The sequence below is a fragment of the Lithobates pipiens genome, unplaced genomic scaffold (assembly GCF_037356315.1).
Source record: "Lithobates pipiens isolate NorthernLeopardFrog02 unplaced genomic scaffold, aLitPip1_a1.2 Scaffold_22, whole genome shotgun sequence".
Lineage (NCBI taxonomy): Eukaryota > Metazoa > Chordata > Amphibia > Anura > Ranidae > Lithobates > Lithobates pipiens.
The window spans coordinates 19384077-19400083 of NW_027507784.1; the positions used below are offsets into that span (position 1 = coordinate 19384077).

General features: G+C 45.1%; 1 protein-coding gene across 3 annotated transcripts in view; it reads right to left on the reverse strand.

Moving 5' to 3' along the window:
- Nucleotides 1-4005: 4005 nt before the first annotated feature.
- Nucleotides 4006-16007, reverse strand: part of LOC143923372 (uncharacterized) — a 46630-nt gene continuing 34628 nt past the window's right edge. For all 3 annotated transcript variants that reach the window (XM_077446998.1, XM_077446999.1, XM_077446997.1), the window contains one exon: nucleotides 4006-4810. The gene's annotated coding sequence lies outside the window, so the exon portion shown is untranslated. The remainder of the gene's footprint in view (nucleotides 4811-16007) is intronic.

Sequence of the window (16007 nt, forward strand, 5' to 3'; positions counted from 1 at the left end):
AGGTGAGCACCACTAAGCCAATAAAAGTAACAAGAGTAAGTACAGTATATGTTTTTATTCAGTAAAAGTATTACAAGCATTATTGTCATCAGAGAAAGCCACTTAGTACAAGGTACATATAACTGGATTGAATAAAATTGGTAGTAATAGTACAATTGTGTATGAACAATCACATAACATAACATACAAACATCAGATGTACACCGACAGGTTTCGCGAGTCCCAGCTCGCTCTTCAGGGGTAGATGTGCATGAATTGTACCTAAGGTGAAAGGATACAGTTTGGTATATGGCAGGATACTTGGTATTTTAAGGCAGAGGGTAAGAGGAGCCTAATAAGTAGAGGCCCCATAATCACCACTACACATAGCCGAGCCAACATTGCTCACCTCATCTAAAGTGCCAGGGTGAAATTTTCTCTTTTTTTGATATGGAATTTAGGGGAACCCCCACGCATTTTTTTTTTTTTAATTTTGGTTTGTGGTTTCCCTTAATATTCATACCAGATCCAAAGGGCCTGGTAATGCACTGTGGGGGAATCCCAGGCCGATTTTTTTCAATGACTTTTCATTATAGCCGGTGCTAGCTCTAGTACTTTTCAATGACTTTTTTTTCCTTTAGAAATGTAATTTTGTGCAGGGACAGTTCTAAACACGGGAAACATGCTCCCCCTTCACAGGCATACTATAGACACCCCCCAGGCATGAAATTTAAAGGAATATTACACTTTTATTGTTTCACTTTAAGCATTATTAAAATCACAGCTCCCGAAAAAAAATGTCGTTTTTAAAACTTTTTTTTGCATTGATCAATGTCCCCTGGGGCAGGACCCGGGTCCCCAAACACTTTTTATGACAATAACTTGTATATTAGCCTTTAAAATGAGCACTTTTGATTATTCGTGTTTGTGTCCCATAGACTTTAACAGTGTTCGAACAAAACCGGGGTGTGTTCGGCTCATCCCTAGTTGTGGAATAGTGAGGCAAGAACTGTCTACAATACCCCACCAGTCCTAAGAATGCCCTTAACTGTTTAGGTGTTTTTGGCATCAACTGTTTAGCAATTACTGTCTTACGTTTTTCTGTTAGATGCTCGATTCCCTGCGAAATGCAATGCCCTAAATATTGAACTTTAGTTTTAATCCACTGTACTTTAGTTGAATCATGGCCAGAAAATTCATCAGGGAAATTGAATCTTCCGTGAAGGCTTGCTGACAAGGGGAAGCTAACAATAGATCATCCACATATTGTGCCAACACCGACCCCCGAGGGGTTGCCATTCATCTAGCGTGTTTGGCTTTTATCAAATGTGAAAGCCAGCAGCCATTGATCATCGAGGTGAATAGGTATGCTGAAAAAAAGCTGATGCCAAATCAATCACAGTGAAGTGAGTGGCAGACGGAGGTATTGTTGACAATATAGTGGATGGATTTGGTACAACAGGAGCTGATGGTATAGTTACCTTATTAATTGCCTGGAGGTCATGCACCAATCTCCAGTGACAACTATCCTCTCCTGCTTTTAATGGTTTTGGCACTGGGTAAATTGGTGTGTTCGCCTGACCCCTACAAGGGATAAGGACCCCCTCCTGTAGTAACTCCTCTATCACTGGCCTTATACCTTCCACTGACTCAGGAGACTAATGCCGCGTACACACGATCGGAATTCTCATCGGAAGAAGCTCTGATGGTTTTTCCGACGGAATTCCGCTCAAGCTGTCTTGCCTACACACGGTCACATCAAATTCCAACTGCCAAGAACGCGGTGACGTCCACCACGTACTACGGGACTAGAAAAAGGAAGTTCAATAGCCAGTAGCCAATAGCTTCTGTCTCGTAGTTGAATCTGAGCATGCGTGATTTTTTGCCGTGTCGGAATTGCATACACACGTTGGGAATTACCGATAGAAAGTTTTTCCATTGGGAAAATTGAGAACATGCTATCAATTTTTGGCTGGTACCAACTGAAACCACAAAAAGACAGAGAAGACGTACAGATCTAGTATATTATCCTAAAACCATTGCTTTATTAACCCTTTCCCGCCGAGCGTATGCAGATCTGCGTACTCGGCTTCCGGGGGTTATACCGGGATGATGCCTGCACCTGCAGGCATCATCCCGGTACCGTTTTTTGCAGCGGGCGATTGGCTATCCAGCCATAACAACCGATGCGGCTAAAAGCCGCTCGGCTGTTATGCTGGAGGAGCGGGAGGGGACATCCCCCCTCTCGCCGCTGTTACCGGTGCTCCCGCTCGATCGGGAGCACCGATCAGTGGTCCGACGCCTCCGGCTGCTGCGGAGGAACTGGAACGAAGCCGTAATCGGCTTTGTTCCAGTCTCCTCATCGTAAACACGGAAGCAACGTCATGACGTCACTTCCCGTTTACTCGGCTGCCAATGGCGCCGGTTTTAAAAAAAATATCCGGTATTCAGAAACGACGTTTTCGGCGATCTGAATACATTGAAGTGTAAAGGAGGGGTGGGGGGTCTTTTAGACCCCCGATCCCTCCATAAAGAGGACCTGTCACCACCTATTACTGTCACAAGGGATGTTTACATTCCTTGTGACAGCAATAAAAGTGATCAATTTAAAAAAAAAAAAAAAAACAATTTAGTCATTTTAAAATAAATAAAATAAATAAAAAATTTTTTTTAAAGCGCCCGCCGTCCCCGCGAGCTCGCGAAGCAAAGAAAACGCATACGGAAGTCGCGCCCGCGTATGTAAACGGTGTTCAAATCACACATGTGAGGTATCGCCGCGATCGTCAGAGCGAGAGCAATAATTCTAGCACTAGACCTCCTCTGTAACACTAACCTGGTAACCGTAAAAATTGTTTAAAGCGTCGCCTATTGAGATTTTTAGGTACCGTACTTTGTCGTCAATCTACAAGTGCGCGCAATTATAAAGTGTGACATGTTTGGTATCTATTTACTCGGCGTAACATTATCTTTCACATTACGCAAAAAAATTGGGCTAATTTTACAGTTTTTTTTTTTTTTTTATTCATGAAAGTGTCCCTTTTCCCAAAAAGTTGCGTTTAAAACACCACTGCGCAAATACTGTGTGACATAAAATATTGCAACAATCGCCGTTTTATTCTCTAGAGTCTCTGCTAAAAAAATATATATAATGTTTGGGGGTTCCAAGTAATTTTCTAGCAAAAAATATGGATTTTAACTTGTAAACACCAAATTCCAAAAATAGGCTTAGTCATGAAAGGGTTAATATAAGATATGGTAAGTATTATACTCACAAGATACTAAGAAATCTTAACAATACATGTAGTAACATAGATTGACATAGATGCATAACACTTCTTAGCCCAATATAGGTGTTAGCCCTTGTACACACAGTTGGACATTCTGACAACAAAATCCGTCGGATTTTGTCCTAAACTAGTGTTGCATACACACAGTTAGACAAAGTTGTTGGAAAATCCGATCGTTCGGAACGTGATGATGTTCGTTCGTTACGACGGGACTACGTTCAGGCTAGTAGCCAATAGCTTTGGTCTTGTAATTTGATCTGAGCATGCGTGGCACTTTGTCCGATCGGAATTCTCTACAAAGGATCGCACAAAGTCCGATCGGATCATTTTGTCGGAAACTTTTTATATCCAGCTCTCAAACTTTGTTGGTCGGACATTCCGACGGAAAAAGTCCGATGGAGCCCACACAGGGTCGGATTATCCGACAACGCAGTCCGATCCGACATTTTCCGTCGGAATGTCCGACCGTGTGTACAAGGGCTTAGAGAAAAAATTATTCAATGTAATCAAATTTCCATCTAAAAAACTAAGTAAGACTGGAGATGACTAATCATATTGTAGATGGTAATAGGGGATTGCTGACTTTTTTAAGTTGGTTTTGACAATGAGTGAAGCTAAGAAACTTGTTCATATCAGAGCTCCATACATGTCAGATCACAACATACAACATACACAAGGTCTAGACCCAAACACAGCAATAGAGAAATGGACTGACAAACTCAGGCTGGTTTCACGTTTTTAAAGGCATCCAATTTACATAACGTGAATGTGATCGGCTTTCAATGGAGCCAGTTTACACATGTGCGGGGGGGGGGGCGGCCGCGGTGCAGTTTTGAAAAGGGTGCTGTGCTTTTTTGGGTCTGGTTCGGGTGCAAATTCAGGTAAATTTTGCACCTGAACCGGTGAACAGAAACACACAGGACTCCGGACCGCAAAACGCAGCCACGTATGTGTAAACCCAGCCTCAAACAGGAGCACCATCTAGATAATGGTGATGAAAACCTAAGCCCTTGTACACACGGTCGGAGATTCCGACAACCAAATCCGTCGGAGTAATTCCGGAAGAGGTCCGGAAGTGATGTTGCATACACACGGTCGGACAAAGTTGTCGGAAAATCCGATCGTTCGTAACGTGATGACGTTATTTCGTGACGACGGGACTACTTTCCGGCTAGTAGCCAATAGCTTTGGTGTAGGAATTTGATCTGAGCATGCGTGGCACTTTGTCTGTCGGAGTAGGCTACACATGATCGGAGTATGTCCGATCGGAGCATTTTGTCGGAAAATTTTACAGGCAAGTTGGAAAAGTTGGTCCGTCGGATACTCCGACGGAAACAGTCCGATGGAGACCACACACAGTCAGATTATCCGACATAACGGTCCGATCGGACACATTCCGTCGGAATCTCCGACCGTGTGTACAAGGGCTAAAACGTTTACATGTGAAAAACAGACAAACCAAGAAAAATAAAAATTATTTTGTATGACACTTCTTGTCCAAGAAGGCTGCGATCTCCTTCTGTTCTGAAAGCCAATGATCGAACCTGAGAGATAAAACAGAAAAAAAAAAAATTTGTAAAAAACATTCAGTTCTTCTCCTAAAAAATAAACCAATGGTTAGATACATGTACCAAAACATAGCATACGAAAAACGTGAACATACAGTACATTATATTTCAAGGAAGTCTTTAAAAAAAAAAGAAATTCCTTAGTTGTTTTGGAACAGTGCACTTTTTCCAAATACCAAAAATTATTGAGGTCAAATTAATTATTTCCACGTGGATTTTGTTTATGGTATACCATCAATATCCCAAAAAATTATTCTTCACCATGGTTAAAAATGAGCAGCTCGGAATAAACATTTTAGCATTACCATCTACTCCATTTAAAAAAAATATATATTATACTCCATCACAATGAAACTCCTCAAAACTGTCTCTCTGGAAAAACAAACATATTATAACCACTTGCCCTCTGGAATTTTTTCCCCTCTTCATGACCAGGTCATTTTTTTTTTGCAATGCAGCACTACGTTACTTTAACTGACAATTGCGCGGCCTTGCGACGCTGTGCCCAAATAAAATCGATATCCTTTTTTCCCAACAAATAGATTTCTTTTGGCGGTATTTGGTCACCTCTGCAGTTTTTATTTTTGCAACATAAACTAAAAAAGGCTGACAATTTTGAAAAAAAAATATATATATATATTTTTTACTTTCTACTATAAAACATATCTAATAAAAAATATATATTTTTTTTTGTTAAAAAAAATCATATATTGATTGGTGTGCACAAAATTATAACATCCACAATCTATGGTATATATAATGTAATTTTTTTATAATTTTTTTTTTATACTAATACTGGTAGCAATCAGCGACTTTTAGCAGGGGAATCCCTGATGAAGTCATGTGACGATGCCCGTTGAGATTGAAAATCACACCAGAAGTGACGCGTAAACATGAGCGTGCTGCTTGTGGATGATATGCAGTGTCTCATAGTAGTAAATGTGAGTTTTTTCAATGCTAAGTTTTAACAATACATTTTTAAAGCAAACGTTACTACACTATTTGGGCATTCCCCTTCTTTCCTCCCCAGGACTGGTACAAGGGGTGGGCCGGAGAGGTGGCTGCCCTGGGCGGGGTGTGGGAGCGGCGCCGGGTCACCGGCAGCAGCATGCACAGGAATCTGGGCAGAGAATATTTAGGTTATGGCTCCACTCAATGCTACAGCCTGCCCAAAAAGTGGACTGAGGATGCGCCCATACATATTGCTTGCCTCCTCTCTATAGCAGCAGCCACATCGTGGCACAGAGGGAGAAGAATTCTCTCTCCCGGCTTGATTTGTCATCAGTCTGGCTGGATCGGGCTGTGACACTGAGAGCTCCTCTACAGGTGGGCGGAGCAAGAAGACAACACAACAGTGCAGTTCCGATCATTGCTCCCCGCCCCCTGCATACATCACAGTGTGATCATCACACAGCTCTCCCAACATGAAGATCTCACAGGATGGATGGCAGTTTTCTTCCATGTGAGTGCCCACTGCTCTGCCTTCCAAACTGTACCTGGCTGTGCTGTAAACCTGCCCTGTACTTTGCAGAGCAGGTTTACAAAAAGAGAAGAAAAATTCTTATATATGTTGGGAACAGGGCAGGACTTACCATTGGGCTTGACTGGGCTCAAGCCCATGGGCCCCACCCAATAGGGGGCCCCGCCGTGATACATAGCTGAGTTTACTTGGCTCGGCTCTGCTCACAGTCACACCCAGTCCCGCCCTATGATGGACATAACACAGGGACTTGGCGTGACCGTGAGCCAAGCTGAGTACACTCGGCTACTCTCGGCTCCGCTCGGGACTGCGAGAGGACCTGAGAGCCGCCGAGAGGATCCGAGTGGACCCGGTGCCATTTTTAAACTTCAAGACTGCAATGACAAGGCTGCAAATAACACTGAGGCAAGGCTGCAAATGACAAGGCTACACTGACAAGGCTGTAAATGACACTGACAAGGCTGCAGATGGATGGGCAAGGTTGCAGATGGGCACTGATAAGGCTGCATTGATGGGCATTTAAATGTAAGTTTTTTTCCTTAAACTTCCCTCCTAAACTTGGGGTGCGTGTTATACGCCGGCGCGTGTTATACGCCGATAAATACAATAATGTATAGAAGGTAGGGCCCGAAAGTGACTAAAGCCCAGGGGCCCCCACCACCATAAGTCCTGTCCTGGTTGGGAATATTCTGGGACTTTTCAGTTGTGAATGTTCTCTACTGATCCATCCAGTACTTGTGTATGGGGAGGGGATCCAGTGCTTAACTAACACCCCCCCAGATGTCTCACTGTTTACTTACTAGATTATTTGCCTGAAATAAGCTGTGTGCAATGAAAAAAAACTACCTGTCCCTATGAGCCCAGTCTGATGTCAGTGTATTGAGCCCTCCCCTGCTCTGTCAGCCCCACATTCCCAGCAAAGAGCTGAGGTGTTGGCATATAGCTCTGTACATGTGCAGACTGGGGATAAAGGCTTGGGAAACATTTCAGCAAGCTGCAAATGCCATAGACGTTGTTGGGAATCAGAGCCCCTCCCCTGTGTGTCAGAGCCCCCCCCGTGTGTCAGAGCCCCCCCTGTGTGTCAGAGCCCCCCTGTGTGCCCAATCCCCCCTGTGTGTCAGAGCCCCCCTGTGTGTCAGAGCCCTTTCCCTGTGTGTCAGAGCCCCCCTGTGTGTCAGATCCCCCCTGTGTGTCAGAGCCCTCCCCTGTGTGTCAGAGCCCCCCCTTTGTGTCAGAGCCCCCCTTGTATGTCAGAGCCCCCCTGTGTGTCAGATCCCCCCTGTGTGTCAGAGCCCCCCTGTGTGTCAGAGCCCCCCCTGTGTGTCAGATCCCCCCTGTGTGTCAGATCCCCCCTTTGTGTCAGAGCCCCCCTGTGTGTCAGAGCCCCCCTGTGTGTCAGAGCCCCCCCTGTGTGTCAGGCCCCCCCTGTTTGTCAGATCCCCCCCTGTGGGTCAAAGCCCCCCCGTGTCTCAGAGCCCCCCTTTGTGTCAGAGCCCCCCCTGTGTGTCAGAGACCCCCTGTGTGTCAGAGCCCTCCTGTGTGTTAGAGCCCCTCTGTGTGTCAGAGCCCCCTCTGTGTGTACGACCCCCCCGTGTGTCAGAGCCCCCCCCCCCGTGTGTCAGCGTGTGTCCTCCTCATTCTCTTTCCCATGTTGACTTTAGACAGCATAGCAGAAAGTAGAGGAGTCCAGTGTGCTGAAGTGTGGAGAATGTGTGATCCTGTTTTCCATAGGCTAGTGAGTTTGGCTTCAACTTCTTAGCCATTGTACTCACGGTCGGAGATTCCGACTGTGTGTGGTCTGCATCGGACTGTTTCCGTCGGAGTATCCGACAAACCAAGTTTTCCAACTTGTTGGAAAAACTTTCAGACAAAATGCTCCTATCGGACATACTCCGATCATGTGTAGAGAATTTTGATCGGACAAAGTGCCACGCATGCTCAGATCAAATTCCTACACCAAATCTATTGGCTACTGGCGTGAACGTAGTCCCGTCGTAACGAAATAACGTCATCACGTCGGATTTTCCGACAACTTTGTCCGACCGTGTGTATGCAACAGTTTCGGACAAAATCCAACGAACAAAATCTGACGGATTTGGTTGTCGGAATCTCCGACCGTGTGTACAAGGGCTAAGAGTTCCTAAATCTACATCTAATACTACCCTCCTTCCCAGACAAAACTAATGCAGCCACCACATCTAATGATTGTTAAGCTGCAATATATAACATCTTGGGTTTTATACCAGTCTTCTGAACCCTATTTCCACAATCCTTAATACGTTTTTTTCCCCCCATTCCTGAGCTCTGCATCACTTGCTACTGAACCCTTGCATTGTAAATGGGGGGGGGGGGGGCGCATTTTGGTATGTTCACCCTGGGCACTTGATGACCTTGTCCCAGCACTGTTCCTCCCACCCTTAATGGGCTCCTGCAAGAGGACCCTCATACCACTATAGAGGAGCTATTATGCACTACAGAGCACCAAGCATTGGGAAACGAGAGGATGATTCCTTTACGCAGCAGGGTTTACAGATGTTTGGGAGCCATTAGATGCCCATGTTGATAGGGACAAGGTCCTGTTGTGGGGAAGGTCATCTTCCCCACAACACTTGCCTGGTGATTGTGGGGGTCTGCGGGCAGGGGGCTTATCGGAATCTGGAATCCCCCTTTAACCGCTTAAGGACTGCCTCACGCCGTTGTACGTCGGCAGAATGGCACGGCTGGGCACAATCACCTACCTGTACGTTCCCTTTAAGTGCCCAGCCGTGGGTCACGCGCGTGCCGCTGGTGGCGCACTTGCGACCTGGTCCTGAGCTCCGTGACCATGGCCGCGGGACCTGTGGACCTGTGGACCCGATCGCCGCTGGTGTTCCGCGATCGGGTCACAGAGCTGAAGAACGGGGTGAGGTAAGTGTAAACAAACCTCTCCCCGTGCTTCCTACTGTGGCTGTCACTGATCGCCTGTTCCCTGTCATAGGGAAAGACGAGCAGTGACGTCAGATGCCAAGCCACGCCCCCTACAGTTAAAAAAACACACACTTAACCCCTACACTGCCCCCTAGTGGTTAACCCCTTCACTGTCAGTGACATTTTTACAGTAATCAGTGCATTTTTAATGGTCCCAAAAATGTGTCAAAATTGTCCGACATGTCCACCATAATGTCGCAGTCACAATAAAAATCGCTGATCACCACCATTACTAGTAAAAAAAAAAAATATTTGTAAAACTGCCATAAAACTATCCCCTATTTTGTAGAAGTTATAAACCAATCAATAAACGCTTAATGACATTTTTTTCCAAAAATATGTAAAAGAATACGTATAAACTGAGGAAAAAAAATAGTTTTTTATATATTTTTGGGGAATATTTATTATAGCAAATAGTAAAAAATATTTCCGTCATCCGGTGGCCCCATCCTCGGCTATATAACAGCTGTCAAAGAAAAAAGCTTGCAGTCGCGGGGATGCCTCCCATCGAGGCAGAGTTTTTCAGTTTTTTTCTCGGTCCGTCTGTGCTGTGATCGAAGATGGATGGACATTGCGGGACTCTTTTTTTTTTTTATAAAGGAATTGTCCCAAACTGTCTTACTTTTTTTACGCTTTTTTGGGTGAATGTGTAGGGGTACAATGTACCCGATACCCATTCACATAGTGGGGGATGGGATCTGGGGGCCCCCTTGCTAAAGGGGCTTCCAGATTCCGATAAGGCCCCCCACCTGCAGACCCCCACAACCACCGGACAAGGGTTGTGGGGAAGAGGCCCTTGTCCATCAACACGGGGACAAGGTGTTTTGGGGGGACCCCATGTTGAGGGCATGTGGCCTGGTACGGTTCAGGAGGGGGGCTGCTCTCTCATCCCCACCTCCCTTTTTCTGCAGCCTGCCAGGTTTCATGCTCAGATAAGGGTCAGGTATAGATTTTGGGGGGAGGGCCCCATGCCATTTTTTTATTTTGGTGCGGGTTCCCTTTAGAATTCATACCAGACCAGCAATTCACTGAGATCGCTAGGGATGCGGGGGGGATGAGCGGACGTGCTGAGTAACGCTCTCCACTCTCCAATCCCCGGTCCTTGAGAGATAACACAATCAGCTGCTAAAAGCTCATCCACACAGCTAGCTGACCATGATGACACGCAGGCAAGCAACGTTACAGAGCTTACCTTTTCCCGCGTGCAGTGGAGCTGGGAAGCCCAGTCGGGAGACACAAGGAGATGAGGCATGGTGCCCTGGACTCCAGCGGAGGCCACTCAGCGAGCGGGCGCAACGCCTTGAGATCAGACCATGGGTCCCTGTCATCGGGTTGTGGCAACCGGACAGAGAAGGATGGTCCCAGAACATGGCAGCTCAGCACCCAGCCGAGGCACCCCAGGACTAAGAGATATTTTTAACCCCCGATCAGGGTCATTCGGTGTCTGATGAGGAGTCCCTGGTTTCTGAACATGGCGCTCTGAGACACAGGGATGGCTCACCAGCCTCTGACCAGGACCCCCTGGCACAAGACCATAGTGACCTAATGCCTCTAGCGGCCAGTGGTGGTATGCCAGCTATGCCAGCTCTTAGTGAGGACCTGTCTGCAATGGGCATAAGTATTCCCCGTCCCCCATTGAAAACGTCACGTATGACGAAACGTGTATGGGAGGGCACGCTGTGACGTCACCACGTGTTACGAGAGGAGGACGGGCTCTCGTTTTTTCCGGCCGGCTTGATTTTACATGCGAAAAACGTTCGTTTTTATGTAAGTGTATTTCTACTAATTAAAAAAAGCATTGAAGTTTTTTACACTATGGGAGGCTTCTTTTCTTTTTATATTACGAACGTGTACCTGGGTTACTTATGAGATTGTGGAGCGGCTACAGTGTATGGATCGTTCGTTCCTGAGGGATTATGGACAAAGTGTTCGGTGGAAGCGAGGAGCTGCCGGTGGCTTGGTACTTTAAACGCTCCTTGTGCTTTTACCATCTGGTAAGCGCGCTGTTTGGTCGGTGGTGGGACACTATAGCGATAAGGAAGTGTGGAATCACTGTGGTGCGATTGTTTTCCTTTTTCGGATAACATAAAGTTTTCATGGACTTTTCTTTATAAATAGTTTTTTTGACTTATATTATTTGGCGCAGCTCTTTTGTTAATTTTTCTATAAGTATTCTAGCATTTGAAGAGGACCTCATGGACATTGACAACAGACAGGTATCAGCTGTACTCAGCTCGCTGGGAGAGGGATCAACATCACAGGTAATGTGCAGTAGCCCAGTATGGAGTGGGGGTAAGCCATCTCTAAGGTCAGGTGTGGCTGTAGAGGGCATAGAGTTGGACATTAGAGAGCTTTTAAGGGCTCTTCCCACTAAGGCAGACATTCAGCAACTGATAACCTCTGTGGAACAATCATGCCAACAAACAGTGGAGCACCTTAGGGAAGACTCACTGGCATTAGAACATATGGTAGAAGCAATGGAAAATGGCCATGAGGCAATGGTGCAGGCTGTGGCTGATATTCAACATAACACTATACATCATGAGGAGGTTTTAAACTCCTACAGGGATCAGCTGGATGATTATGAAAACAGGGACCACCGGCAAAATATCCGCATAAGGGACTTACCGGAAAAGATTCGGACACCCAAATTGCTTTCAACAGTTCAAGAGTTATTTCGTCAGATTATGGTGGACTCTGCACCTGAATTTATTGAGGTGGCTTGGGTTCACCGTATTCCATCTCATGTTATTCAGAATACAGAGAGGCCGAGAGATGTTATATGTAAATTACACAAATTCTCAGTAAAAAAAACTATTATGAAAATCGCCTGCAGTAAATATGATATTGTCTTTGATGAAGCATATCTGTCCTCATATCCCGATCTATCACGCCGGACTCTTTTGCAGGCTTTGAACTGTCCAACCTCTGCTGGAAGCTTTATGCTTTGTGGAGGTCAATTATCGCTGGGGGTTTCCATTTAGCTTAACGGCCTCTCAGAATGGCAAAACAGTGACCCACCGAACTAAGGATGACTTACAGTTGTTTGTGGAAACATTGGATCTTCCCCCAACTGATTTTTTGGACTGAGAATGACTAATTCTGGATCTCCCTTATAGTGCCCTGAACGCTGGCAGCAAGTTCCTACTAAGGCCCAGCGTAGGAATCGTTGGCAGGCGCAGACCGACCCCTACAGGAACCACTTAGAGAAAAACATTTCCCCCCCCCCCTTTTTTTTGGTTGAAATATAGTTGAAATTACTGACACATCTCAGAGTAGAGTGGGGCAGCACAGTGGTGTAGTGTAGTGGTTAGCACTTTCACCTAGCAGTAAGAAGGGTCACTGGTTCTGATCCCAACCACGACACTACCTGCCTGGAGTTTGCATGTTCTCCCTGTGCCTGCGTGGGTTTCCTCCAGGTACTCTGGTTTCCTCCCACCCTCCAAAGACATGCAGGTAGGTTAATTGGCTTCTGTCCAAAAATTGGCCCTAGTATATGAGTGGGGACCTTGGGATGTGGGCTCCTTGAGGGCATGGACTGATGTGAGTGTGCAATATACAGGGATAGGGACAATTGTAGATACTCACTCAGGTTGAACTGGATGGACTGGTGTCTTTATTCAACCTTACTAACTATGAGACTATCAGATGTCATAGGTAATTTGTATTTATGGCACCTTCTTGTTTTGTGTATTTTGTGTTTGTTTTTGATACTTTTCTTCTTTTTTTTTTGTGGGTGTAATAGATGGTCCTATAGAGGAGATATCTAGATAGATTGATTCAGCTACTAAATTGGGCCTTAGGCCGCGTACACACGGGCGGACTGGTCGCCCAACCTTGTCCGCTGAACAGTGTTTGGGCGGACAGTCCGCTCGTGTGTGGGCTTTCAGCGGACAGTTTCAGCGGACAGTTGGACGAACAAGGTTTTTCGGAAATTCCGAAAAACTGTCCGCTGAAACCTTGTTTCAGCGAACAGTCCGCCCGTGTGTAGGCTTGTTCGACAAACTAAGTTCCGCGCATGCTCACAAAGGATTTACACGCCGAAAGTTATAATGCAGTGTATAGGACGTCGTATTTTTCGTCCCGTCGTACGTGCCGTTCACGTCATCGCGCACGGTTTCAGCGGACTGTTCGTTCGTCGTGTGTGGCCATGTCCGTCCATGCTAATTTTGAGCGGACTGTTTGCCGAAACTGTTGGACGGACAAAGTTGGGCGAACAGTCCGCCCGTGTGTACGCGGCCTTAAGGTTATAGAACCTGGGGAAGATGGACCCCCATCAATGTATTTAGGTATATGTTCTTTTTTTCATTAGGTTGGTCCCGACATAAGGGATTTGATAATCTGCAATTTAGCAGGCGGGTGGAGAGGTCCGGGTATGGGGTGTCGACACCTGCACAGACCCCTCTTCCTGTTAGTTGGTATACTCCACAGAGTGGAGTATTTTGGTACGGTTCTATTTTTCTTTTCCTTTTTTTTATTCCCTTTTGGTTTTTTAATTTTTTTGTTTTCAGTTTTTTTGTTTTTTATTTGTGTTCTATTCAGCTGCATTTGCAGAGAACAAATTGGAGATAGCGGTAACATGGTTATTGTATTGGGTACCCAGCTGGAATTTAGGTAATGGCTGCTCCATTAAAAATTGTATCTTATAATGTGAGGGGTTTGTGTTCACCTCACAAAAGGGGCTGTCTCTAGCATGAATTGTGTCACCTTGCTGCAGATGTTTTTGTTTTGTTTTTTTGCAGGAGAGGCACTTTGTGGCAGGGTCCACCCCTAGTATGCCCCTATATCCATTTAACCAATGGTTCCATGCAACATCCCTTATTGTAAGGGCAAGGGGGTGACAATAACCTTTAGAAAGTCATGCCCACTGCTTCTTATGTCCTTGAAAATGGACCCAGAGGGTCGCTTTCTTTTTGTTAAGGGTATGTGGCATGGTCATTGTTATACCTCAATTTAGCACCCAATACAGGTATGATCAATTTTCTCGCCAAAACCCTGAGGATGTTGGAGAAGTTCAGGGAGGGTTTTTTGATTTTGGGAGGAGACTTTAATCTTACACTAGATCCAAGTCTGTACACTTCAACGGGTAAAACCCCACTATCTTTTACAGTTTTAAAATATGTAAAGCAACTTTTGCACTCTGTCCTTCTGGTTGACAGCTAGTGGATAATACACACCAGGGTAAAGGATTATAGTTATTATTCCAAAACGCATGATACCTATTCTCGCCTTGATTTATTTTTTGTAGATCAGTTTTATTTATTTATTGAAAAATGCACGTTCTTGTACTGTTGAATCTATAACTATTTCAGACCATGCCCCTATAACCTTGACCCTTTTTCCGGTTTCCACAGGTCACTAGGAACGGACCTGGCTATTGAATGAGTCACTATTAAATGATAAACTTGTAGTGGAGGCGTTAGTTCTGACAAAAACGGGTAGCACAATGGTGTAGTGGGTAGCACTCTCGCCTAGCAGTAAAAAAGGGTCACTGGTTCAAATCCCAACCACTGACACTACCTGCCTGGAGTTTGTATGTTCTCCCTGTGCCTGCATGGGCTTCCTCCAGGTACTCCGGTTTCCTCCCACACTCCAAAGACATGCAGGTAGGTTAATTGGCCCGTGTATGAATGTGAGTTAGGGACCTTAGAGTGTCAGCTCCTTGAGGGTAGGGACCCATGTGAATGTACAATGTATAAAGCGCTGTGTAAATTGACAGCGCTATATAAGTACCTTAAATAATAATAATAAAATGAGAACATACTTTGAAATAAACATACCCAGGGAAGTGTCTGAACAAGCAGTCTGGGTAGCCCTTAAAGTGGTTAGGGAGGAATTGATAGCACATGGCTCTTGTATTAAAAGAGATAGCAGACCTGTTGGAAAAAATTAATGAGCTGGAGACTAAACATAAAATACATCTTGACCGAGCAGATGCCCAACAATTAGAGACAATACGATGTGGTCTCAAGTAAAAAATAAGTATAGATATTTTGCACACCGGTTCTATGAACAAGGGAATAAATGTGTCCGGTTACTGGCCAGACAACTTAAAAAGCAGGACTCCAGGCACGTTCATAATTTACTAGTTCACAGTAAAAAGATAGTTGAAACTCAATCTATAGCATCAGAATTCCGAAGATTCTATAAGGCCTTATATAATATCCAGCCGTCTTCTTTGAGTGCCAAGGAGGGACAGCAGGTTGATGAGATCTGAGATTATATCAAGAATTCATCACTGCCCACGTTGCCCTCCATGGTTATCGAAGAAATAGAACGTCCAATTACCATTGATGAACTGGGTAATATCAGCCTTGCCAATAGGTAAAAGTCTGGGGCCGTATGGCCTGACTAATGTATACTATAAGAAATGTATTTGTACATTAGCATCCCCATTATGTAGTTATTTCAATTCAACTAATGCCTCTAATCCTTTGGCTCCAGAAACCTTGTTGGCTTACATCACAGTACTCCACAATATTGTGCTAATTATAGACCCATCTCCGTACTTAATTCTGACACTAAGCTTTTAGCTAAGATCTTAGCCCTTCAATTACAGGATCATATAGTGAAGTTAGTTCACCCAGATCAGACGGGCCCTTCATATTCTCCACTGGATGCAACATGGCCCCGATAAAACCCCAAGAGTGGTATTATCCATGGATGCCAAAAAGGCATTTGATAGGGTGAATTGGGTCTTTATGACCGAAGTGTTGCCACTATATG